Source organism: Salvelinus alpinus, chromosome 17, assembly GCF_045679555.1.
Source record: "Salvelinus alpinus chromosome 17, SLU_Salpinus.1, whole genome shotgun sequence".
Classification (NCBI taxonomy): domain Eukaryota; kingdom Metazoa; phylum Chordata; class Actinopteri; order Salmoniformes; family Salmonidae; genus Salvelinus; species Salvelinus alpinus.
Genome location: NC_092102.1, coordinates 20,642,649 through 20,653,624, shown reverse-complemented (window position 1 = coordinate 20,653,624; position 10,976 = coordinate 20,642,649). Strand labels below are relative to the sequence as shown.

General features: G+C 42.4%; 1 pseudogene; it reads left to right on the top strand.

Annotated features, from left to right (window-relative positions):
* Positions 1-2,186: 2,186 nt before the first annotated feature.
* On the top strand, positions 2,187-10,030 carry LOC139542450 (uridine-cytidine kinase-like 1; annotated as a pseudogene).
* Positions 10,031-10,976: the final 946 nt, after the last annotated feature.

The following is a 10,976-nucleotide window of genomic DNA, read 5'->3' as shown; positions in this document are numbered from 1 at the left end:
CACCTACATTGTAAACTTTAATTCAAAGGCTAGGTTGAATCAACCTCATGATGGCTATAGGGAACATTTGAATATCATGTAGTAAACTAAACCTATCGATGTTACATCACCCAAATCCAGATAGCTGATGTTCTGAAAGAGCTGCAAAATCTGGACCCCTACAAATCAGCTGGGCTAGACAATCTGGACCCTCTCTTTCTAAAATTATCCGCCGCAATTGTTGCAACCCCTATTACTAGCCTCTTCAACCTCTCTTTCGTATCGTCTGAGATACACAAAGATTGGAAAGCTGCCGCAGTCATCCTCCTCTTCAAAGGGGGAGACAATCTAGACCCAAACTGCTACAGACCTATATCTATTCTACCCTGCCTTTCTAAGGTCTTCTTAAACCAAGTTAACAAACAGATCACAGACCATTTCGAATCCCACTGTACCTTCTTCGCTATGCAAACTGGTTTCCGAGCTGGTCATGGGTGCACCTCAGCCACGCTCAAGGTCCTGAACGATATCATAACATCGACAAAAGACAATACTGTGCAGCCGTATTCATCGACCTGGCCAAGGCTTTCGACTCAATCACCGCATTCTTATCGGCAGACTCAACAGCCTTGGTTTCTCAAATGACTGCCTCGCCTGGTTCACCAACTACTTCTCAGATAGAGTTCAGTGTGTAAAATCGGAGGGCCTGTTGTCTGGACCTCTGGCAGTCTCTATGGGGTTGCCACAGGGTTCAATTCTCGGGCCGACTCTCTTCTCTGTATACATCAATGATGTCGCTCTTGCTGCTGGTGAATCTCTGATCCACCTCTACGCAGACGACACCATTCTGTATACTTCTGGCTCTATTTTGGACACTGTGTTATTAACTAACCTCCAGACGAGCTTCAATGCCATACAACTCTCCTTCTGTGGCCTCCAACTGCTCTTAAATGCAAGTAAAACTAAATGCATGCTCTTCAACCGATCGCTGCCCGCACCTGCCCGCCCGCCCAGCATCACTACTCTGGACGGTTCTGACTTAGAATATGTGGACTACTACAAATACCTAGGTGTCTGGTTAGACTGTAAACTCTCCTTCCAGACTCATATTAAGCATCTCCAATCCAAAATTAAATCTAGAATCGAATTCCTGTTTTGCAACAAAGCATCCTTCACTCATGCTGCCAAATATACTCTCGTAAAACTGACTATCCTACCAATCCTTGACTTCGGCGATGTCATTTACAAAATAGCCTCTAACACCCTACCCCAAATTGGATGCAATCTTTCACAGTGCCATCCGTTTTGTCACCAAAGCCCCATATACTACCCACCACTGCAACCTGTATGCTCTCGTTGGCTGGCCCTCGCTTCATATTCGTCGCCACACCCACTGGCTCCAGGTCATCTATAAGTCTTTGCTAGGTAAAGCCCCGCCTTATCTCAGCTCACTGGTCACCATAGCAGCACCCACCCGTAGCAGCGCTCCAGCAGGTATATTTCACTGGTCACCCCCAAAGCCAATTCCTCCTTTGGCCGCCTTTCCTTCCAGTTCTCTGCTGCCAATGACTGGAACGAATTGCAAAAATCACTGAAGCTGGAGACTCATATCTCCCTCACCAACTTTAAGCATCAGCTATCAGAGCAGCTTACAGATCATTGCACCTGTACATAGCCCATCTGTAAATAGCCCATCCAACTACCTCATCCCCATATTGTTAATTATTTTATTTATATTTTTTTGCTCTTTTGCACCCCAGTATCTCTACCTGCACATTCATCTTCTGCACATCTATCATTCCAGTGTTTATATGCTAAATTGTAATTATTTCTCCACCATGGCCAATTTATTGCCTTACCTCCCTAATCTTACTCTATTTGCACACAGTGTATATAGACTTTTCTATTGTGTTATTGACTGTACATTTGTTTATTCCATGTATAACTCTGTGTTGTTTGTGTCGCACTGCTTTGCTTTATCTTGGTCAGGTCGCAGTTTTAAATGAGAACTTGTTCTCAACTGGTTTACCTGGTTAAATAAAGGTGAGAAAAAACAAATAATAATAAATAAAAAATAAATAATTGAGCTCGGGTGAATGAAATATGAATGATAGTCATTCAATATGCTGTAATAGAAATAAGGCCATGCTCATAAAAAAAATTATCATCCTCCATCTTAAACGTCACCGACCGCCACTGCTGAATACATGTCGCTGTCTGGCCGGTACCGAGGAGGGCGAGAGATGCTGTGCGAAACGAAGTGCAGCGGAAAGAAAATGTCATCCTGCTCGGACAGGTACAGCTTTTTGCACCATAGAGTATTTCATACTATCCTTTAAATCATTTGAGGTTGAGAATAATACTAAATTATATTACTATTTGCTAACCACAGCAGCCTATGCGTCCTTCTCGTTGTAGCCTAATCTACTACGGCATAATTTGACCTCTCCGAGCGCAGTGGGGTTTGTTTAGTTGATACAAATTCCCACCTGCGCGTAACACACAGTCAAGGTTGGCTATATAAAATAATGTTTGAAGCATTGTACATTTTATTAAATTACCAGGTGGTTACTGAATCAGGTATCAAGTTTGATCATTAACCAATTATCATTTTAATGCGCCTGTGATGTCGTTGCCAATAAAGTCTCCGTCACCAAGCAGACGCGTAATAGGATCCGTATAATGGACATCTGCCTTGTATCTACCACATAACACAACATAATGACATACTATTTATTGCATTGCTCTGCTATCAATATGTATCTGTTGAAATTGTAGCATTTGGGTGTATGTAGTTTTATGCATTATAATAACTAGGTAGAGAATGGTAAGAAATGTAGTAACATCAATTGCCACATGCCACAATGGACACATGCTGAATGAAATGCAGTGCCCTGGCATTGTGCAAGAAAGATGCTGATAAACATGATAATCAGACAAACACTTGCCCTGCAGTACTATGCCTGCCTGCCCTTCTTGGAGCGTTGCACACATTAGCCTCGACTTGCTCCAGCAATTCTAATACCATGTTGAGGTCTGGCTCACTCGAGACTATGAACTTGAAGATGAAGAGCAGCAGAGGAAGTCTTGGTGTAAACAGGCCTCTATTAATAACAGCCAAGCAACTCTGTGGTCCTCGTAAACACACTCAGACTACGGGGGTGTTGTCCCATCCCATGTCATTTGAGACATGCTGATGATGACAGGTGCAGGTAAATGGAGGATCTATCTACCAAAAACATATGTTTTGAAACTAACCAAGATGTTTTATGTTGGTGCTTTAGTGGAGCTTGAACAGTACTAAATGTGGATTCAGAGTCTGATGTAACCGTTAGGCTGTTTTTTAACATTCAATTGAGCTGGATTATAAACAAGGGTGTGATGGTGTTGGTATAAACCTATCTGTGACGATAAGGACCATTATAGTCCTGTTATAACACTCCAGCTTTGACTGTAAAAGGATATGACCCTCACTGCCCTCTCTCAGATTTGAATAAAACGAGAACGTTTAAAACATCCTTCACTTTTCTGTTATCTGTACTGTAATTCTACCTACAGCTCTTTGTAAATAACAGGTTAAAACCCTTTCCTGCAGTCAAATGACCAAATCGCCCTCTAGTGGCCTCATGGGTGGAATTATTTCTTTTACACCGAAAATCCAGTGTTTCTATGTGAAACGTTTTTGTTATTTTTCAGTCTTCTGTGATGTATATAATGTGTCATATTGGGATGCAAACTCAAAATGTAATACATTTCAACTCTATATCTGACATGGTACAGGTGTCTTATTTTTTAAACTAATAGTCGTGTGTGAGGTGTATACTTTTGTTTCAAAGAACATTTGGTTAAGACTGCCAAGAAACACTCTGTGTGACCCAGATTTAGCCCACTGCTGTAAATTATTGATGATATGATGATTGTTGTGTTACAGTGGTAGTGGGGAAGACTCGTTGGACCGGCTCCTGCCTGGCCCCCCTATCACCGCCGTACGCAGGAAGAGCACATCCCAGACTAAGACAGAGCCGCCCCTGCTCCGCACCTGCACACGCACCATCTACACAGCAGGCAGACCCCCCTGGTACGATGAGCATGGTGCAGAGTCCAAAGAGGCCTTCGTCATCGGTACAACATTCATGGGTGTATGCCTTATTTTGTTGTCAGTGTGTGAAGTGTTACTCAGGTGTTTTTGCTGTTATATGTGGTGTTGTAATGGTCTTTCCTTATTGTTGACAGGTTGTTGTACTCAAAAATACATGTGTGTTTGTCTGTGCAGGGTTGTGTGGGGGCAGTGCCTCAGGGAAGAACAACGTGGACAATAAGATCATTGAGGCTCTGGATGTCCCCTGGGTAGAGTTGTTGTCCATGGACTCCTTCTACAAGGTGAGAGTCCGTCATTCATTTGGCTTGCTTGGGCTTTAGCCTTTCGGAGATGCTACTGTATGTTCTTCACAACAGCCTGGAGCCTTATTGACAGACATGTCACCCTTATAATACTGTATGAATGAGCCTACCCACAATCCCTCACTCTTAATGATGTTAATCGCATGTGAAGCACATGGGGAAGAGACTGTCTACAGCCTGGGTAATCCCATCCTTCCCTCCATCATGTCTATTTATAGACCAGCAGGGAACAACATGCATCCTGTCCCATGGACTCAATATGCACGAATGCATGCATACGCACACGCACACACGTACAGTTATTTTTACACATTCACTTACCCTGTGAATGATCCCATTGAGTTTCTGTGTCCATCCATCCCTGAAGTTTGTTCTCCTGTACCCCCTAGGTTCTGACCTCTGAGAAACAGACCCTGGCAGCCAGTAAGTAACGACTACAACTTTGGCCACCCAGGGGCGTTTGACTTTGAGCTGCTGGTGGCCACCGTGCAGCGGCTCAAACAAGGCAAGAGTGTCATGATCCCAGTGTATGACTTCACTACACACGGCAGACAGAAAGACTGGGTGAGTGCAGAACTAATGAGAGGCCATGTACCAAGTGAAAACTGTAGATTCTCCTGATATATTTATCCACCGTAAACATTATTGGATAGAGATAACTTGCAGCTGTTGCAGTTCTGAGCATTTCTGTTGTCTCTGTCTCTCCCCTCTTTAGAAAACTGTGTATGGTGCCAGTGTGGTCATCTTTGAGGGGATCATGTCCTTTGCAGACAAAGAGCTTTTGGAGGTAAGGCTGTATGATCATCACATGTTTACGGTTTCTGATCTCTTTACTGAATCAGTCGAGTCCTCTGTGACTGCAAGGTACAGGAACATAGTGCTCTCTTGTTGCTCTGTCTGTCTCCAGCTCCTAGACATGAAGAGCTTTGTGGACACTGACTTAGACATCCGGCTCGTACGGGCGGGACATCGAGGGGGTCATCAAGCCATAAAACAAGTCTGTGAAGCCTGCGTTTGAGCGGTACATCGAACCCTACATTCGGCTGGCAGACATCATTGTGCCATGAGGTGAGTGATTTAGCACTAACCATTCGAAATTTCAAAAGTGCAATATTTTGGTATCTTCCAATCTTTATTTAATATTTGTTAGCCATTAGGAGCTAATACCCATATGACGGCATATATATCCTGCAGATATACCATTATTTCATAGCAAATTTTCTGTGCAGATATTTTATCATGTTAATTATGAGGTAGCCATATGAGCTAGCGAAATGTTTCTGACCAAGTGAAAATATGTTGTTTCCAAGTGAAAATATGTTGTTTCCAAGTGAAAATATGTTGTTTCCAAGTTTCCAAGTGAAAATATGTTGTTTCCAAGTGAAAATATGTAGAATGTGTACCTCTGCCAGGTGGTGGTAACATGGTGGCCGTTTACCTGATAGTCCAACATGTTCACAAGCAGATGGAGGAGGTGAGTGAGCCACAGAACACTGTGCATGAGAAGATGATGCCACACAGTGGCAGAATGCTGAAGTGTCTGTAGAGGCATAGTGAAGGGATGAGTGGCTGACATCTGCCTCTTTCTCTCTTTCTTTCTGTTTCTTTCACCCTTTACTACATTCCCGCTCTCGATCTCTATCTCTTTCTCTCTCTCTTTGTGCAGCCCTGAGCTCAGTGTCAGGTAGGCTTATACACATCTCCTACAGCTCCTCCCTCGTTCCACGCCTCTCTTCCTGGTGTTATTCACAATACCCCCACCAGGTGTCTCAGTGTGACTACATGGTTGACTTCTACTGAAGAACTAGTGGGAGAGCAGAACAGTCTCTTGTCATTGTCACCTATTCAAATGTATTCTCCTTTGTGTTGTTTCGTCCAGGGCAGTCCTGGCCTCGGCCCAGCAGACTCAGCCCCTCCCCCAGACCCTCAGAGTGTTGGAAAGTACGCCTCAGGTCAAAGGCCTGCACACCATCACCAGGTCAGATCACAGTCTATGGGTCTAGAGCGAAACTAACATCCACAGACACTTCTGTCTTCCAGACGGTATTTGCCGGGTCATAGAGCTTAGCAATGAGAGGCATTTAGGTATTTTCTCATTCTCCTCTCCAACTCATTTGTGTAATCCAGGAATCAGGAGACCAGTTGAGACGAGTTCATCTTCTACCCCAAGAGGTTGATGCGCCTCCTATTGAACATGCTCTAACATTCCTGCCCTCTCAGGTATGTGGACATTTTTCACCATATTATAGTGTATTTAATTGTAATATGTTATTTGGTTTGATAGTGATTTGACATAATGTAACTGACTTTATCCCTATTGTATCATGTCACAGCCCTGCACGGTACAGACCCCACAGGGCCATGAGTATGAGGGGAAGAGAAGCCTCAGTGGTAAAGGGGTGGGTACTATACAGTCATTGGTAGTACTCCTATTTTGCTCCCATGTGTGTGTTTAGTGTTCCTTTCTAACAGTGCAGAGTTTGTGTTTGTAACCATTCTGAAGCTGGATCCTCCTTTCTCCAGGTCACAGGTGTGTCCATCCTGCGGGCAGGGGAGACCATGGAGCCTTCCCTGAGGGCGGTGTGTAAGGATGTAGGCATCAGTAAGATCCTCATCAAGACCAAACTGGACTCAAGAGAACCAGAGGTACTTTAGAATGTAACAGAATAGAATAGATCTTTATTGGCTGAAGAAAGAAGTGGCCTTGTTTAGAATAGTCACACTTATATCCCCCTCACTGGGTGTCTCCTTAGTAACCAGATCTGCCTCCTCCACCTCCTGATCGTATCTCCGTGGTAACCCTGTTTCTCCTTCCTCCTCTCTCTGCCCATCCCTTTCCAGCTGCATTACCTGCTTCTGCCCAAAGACATCAGTGAGGACCATGTCATTCTAATGGACAGCACTGTGTCTACAGGCGCTGCGGCCATGATGGCTGTGAGGGCCCTATTGGTAAAGTAGCAATTGACATCCCTATCCCAAAATAACTGATAGCCCCCCTACTTCATAATTAATCATTATAGTAACCATAGAATTATAATTAGTAGTTCTGTTTCTATGAAAGTAACCCCCATTACCCACCATACTAAATGGCTGGGTTTTAAAAAGATGGCATAGCATTGATTGTGTGTTGTGTTAAATGAGTGTTGTGATGTATCTGTGCAGGACCACAAGGTGCAGGAGGAGAAGATAGCGCTGGTCTCTCTGCTGATGGCAGGGTTGGGGGTGCACTCGGTGGCCTATGCCTTCCCCAAGGTCAAAATCCTCACCACCGCTGTGGACATGGGTGTTGATGACTTCCTCCAAGTCATTCCTGGGATTGGTGGGTTTGGCTCTGCTGTAGCGGTTATGTGTTATGGACAGTGGTGGAAGTCAGCGATGTATGTATTCTGTACTCTGTGTAATGTAAGTTAACTCTGTGTCATACAACTCAAACTGTGTATCTGTGTGTTCTGTTGATACAGGGGACTTTGGGGACCGCTACTTTGGGACAGATGGTGGAACATCAGGCTGGAGTGATGATGAGGAACAGGAGCGACCAAAACAACAAATAATGAACTTGATTCTGTGAAACACAAGGTTAAAGGCTAGCCTTGTGAAACCAGACTGTGTGCTTGCCAGATCAGGCTGGTTTAACAAGGCTAGTTAAGGGCAGAACTTCCTGGCAACACCAGTCACATTCCATTAAGCTGCTATACAGTAGATGGATCCAACAAAGGGTCTCTATAAACAAGTCAATACTCAAATGTATGTACAACAAGACATTTGTATATGGTTTATATTAGATGTTAATGGGTCATTATTCTATTTATATGGTTGGATTTTTCAGTTCTGGACTGCTCAAGCAAGCTAATGTTTATAATGTATATGGTGCTACATGAAACTGAATCAGTTTCATCCTCTCTCAAGACACTATCTTGAAATTACCTAGCTATTTGTTTTTTATTATCAGATGATAATTGGCAATTGTATATTAAATTTAACCTTATTGAAAGTTTATCTATGTTTTGTTAGGTAGAGAAGCTTTCTAGCCTGTAGGGGGGAGCATTGCTCAATTATAGTTGCTGTGTTGCCATGGTGTGTGTGCTCCCAGATACTCAAAGTACACTAGAAACCATATGACGGCCTGTAATTGGTGCATTTCATTCAACTCATTTCATTGAGTGAATTGACAAATCGTGTACAGGGAAATTGCCCATTATTTTCAAGTATTTGAAAAGGTTTTGAAATTTGAAAGGTAGTGAGTGGAAATGGTATTGAATCCTCTCCACCCCTGACAGAGATGATCGAAAACAGTCACTAGAAATGTGCTGAGGATGATCTTCACCTGAACAAAGAGATCGTGACATGTCCTGATGCTAAATACCAAATATTAGATATCTTTGTATTTTTCTTACCCCGTTTTTTAAGGGATGTGACATCCATTTATACATTACGTTTATTGTATTCATTTTTACCTAAAATAGTATACACACATGTATGAGTGTTGAATGTATTTTATCTCTGCCTCTATGATTGACAAGCATAGCCTACATTTAGTCATGAGAGAACACTGTTTTGGGGAATCTCTTTTTCTCTGTGATAACCCTTCCAGAGTGGGTGACTGTGATCATGGATGTCATGCTGTATTCTCCAAGACAGCACAAGACCCCGCCTGCCCATGTGACTACTGCCTCAAGGTTAACCTGTTACTATGGAGACAAGCCCACCAATGAAAATTCAGCAGACGGTTGCGATGTTGACTGCAAGCTTTTTGTTTTAAGGGTGACCTATTTTGTTCTACAGCTAGTCAGACACATACACACACACACACATAAACAAGGATACTCACACACATTGAGATTTATAGACTGTAGGAGGTATTGTCTAACAGGGTTAACCCTGCCATTTGTTGATACTATAATTATAAAAGACAACAAAACATTATCACAGTATAGGCTGTATTCTTTTTTTCCTAAAATGATTTTACCAAAGATGATGAATGCAGAAAGAATGTCACTCAAACATTTTTACCAAACCATATAAAAATAGATTACATAATTTAAAAAAAAATACGAATAAATAAAAATAGAATGCCACTCAAAAGCATGAATGTCCAGAAACAAAGGCTTTATTTTAAAACATTTCATTTTCACTGAGAGCTGAACTATCTTCCTTTACGGACCCCTTTACCCCTCCTTAGTCTTTTCCCTCGGCCTCTAACTTGGTCCATTCTTGCAAACAGCAACTCAGAGGTGACCTTTTTTATGCTTGAATAAGGACTGATTGCTGATTGAACAACCGTGCAAACAAGTTTTGCACACGTGCAGAAGAGGTTCACATTCCTGGGAGTAATTTGTACCAGCTGTGACCAAATGTTAGAATTTGGTTTTGTCACGATTTACTCAACTGAGTTTTGCATCTTTTATGGAGTTGTGTTAAGTGTTTTTCAAAAATGTGCTTAGCATTTGCGTTGCGTGTGAAAGTAACAAGAAATGATTTACCGTTTCCCAAAAATAATACTGTTGTGCTCATTAGGTTATGTTAGAGATCAAGTGTAATATTTTGACATGGAAAATTTGAACATTTATCTCTGGGAAATGTATGAGAGTGTAATTTTGGAATAAAGTGAATGGCAGATTGTCATGTGAGGAAACAATCCTCCATACATCTACTTGAAAGAATCAGACTTTCTCAATGCTTTAACAGCCAATGAAATAATGTTTTCCGGTGATAAATCTATAGCACTATTGCAGAACCTTTGTCTTCCATTAGTCATCACCAGTGTTTTTCAGAGTTGCCTTTGGTTTCAGGATCAGTTTGATATTGCTTTATGTTTGGCCTACAATGAGGGTTAAAGGCAACCGTGTGTTTGATTTGCGAGTTTGATCTATGTCAATGCTTTGATCAAATCCAATTGTGTTTGTCACATGCTTCGTAGACAACGGGGTGTAGACTAAAAGTGAAATGCTTTCTTACAGGTCCTTTTCCAACAATACACAGTTAAAGATAAAATATCAAATAAGAAATAGTGACACGAGGAATAAAAACACAGTGAATAATGAATAATGATAACAAGTAAAAAATAACATGGATAACATGGCTATATACAGGGAGTACCAGTACCAAGTCGATGTGCAGGGGTACGAGGTAATTGAGGTAGCTATGTACATAAAGGTAGGGGTAAAGTGACTAGGCAGCAGGATAGATAAGATAGTAGCAGCAGCGTATGTGGTGAGTGTGAAAGTGTGAGTGTGTGTGTGTGTGGCGTCAGTATGCACGTGTGCGCATGTTATGTGTGTGGGTGTGTGTTGGGGTGTCAGTGTAAGTATGTGTGAGTGTGTGGGTAGAGTCCAGTGTGTGCGCATAGAGTCAGTGCAAGAGAGTTGGTGTAACAAAGGGTCAATGCAGGTAGTCTGGGTAGCCATTTGATTAGCTATTTAGCAGTCTTGTTTAGTAGTCGTATGGTTTGGTGGTAGAATCTTTTCATGGTCCTGTTGGTTCCAGACTTGGTGCACTGATACCGCTTGCCGTGAGGTAGCCGAGAGAACAGTCTATGGCTTGGGTGGCTGGAGTCTTTGACATTTTTTTTGTGCCTTTCTCTGACACTGCTTTGTATA